This window comes from Buceros rhinoceros, unplaced genomic scaffold, assembly GCF_000710305.1.
Source record: "Buceros rhinoceros silvestris isolate BGI_N320 unplaced genomic scaffold, ASM71030v1 scaffold26333, whole genome shotgun sequence".
Lineage (NCBI taxonomy): Eukaryota > Metazoa > Chordata > Aves > Bucerotiformes > Bucerotidae > Buceros > Buceros rhinoceros.
Genome location: NW_010404590.1, coordinates 3,904 through 4,246, shown reverse-complemented (window position 1 = coordinate 4,246; position 343 = coordinate 3,904).

The following is a 343-nucleotide window of genomic DNA, read 5'->3' as shown; positions in this document are numbered from 1 at the left end:
AAGGACCCAGCACGGCTCTGCTCTGTGCTCTCTGTTGCTTGGTTTGGCTGTGTCCCCTGTCCTTGTTCCCCCTGGGAGCAGCCACAGCCCAGCCACCCCCCTCCCCTTCCACTTCATCTCCATCCTCCCATTTCCACATCCTTCATCTCCATGCAGGGGGTCTCGGCAGACCCGGGGTCCACAGGCTCAGAATGCTCTTCCTGAGCTCAGGTACCTGGCGCTGGCACTCACCAGCCCCAGTGCAGCTGCCCCCGGTGCCCCTCGCTGCTGTGGCACCCGGCTGTGCTGGGGATGGCCGCAGCCCCGGGTCTGTCTCGGCTCAGGAGCCCTGGGTGTGCCAGGG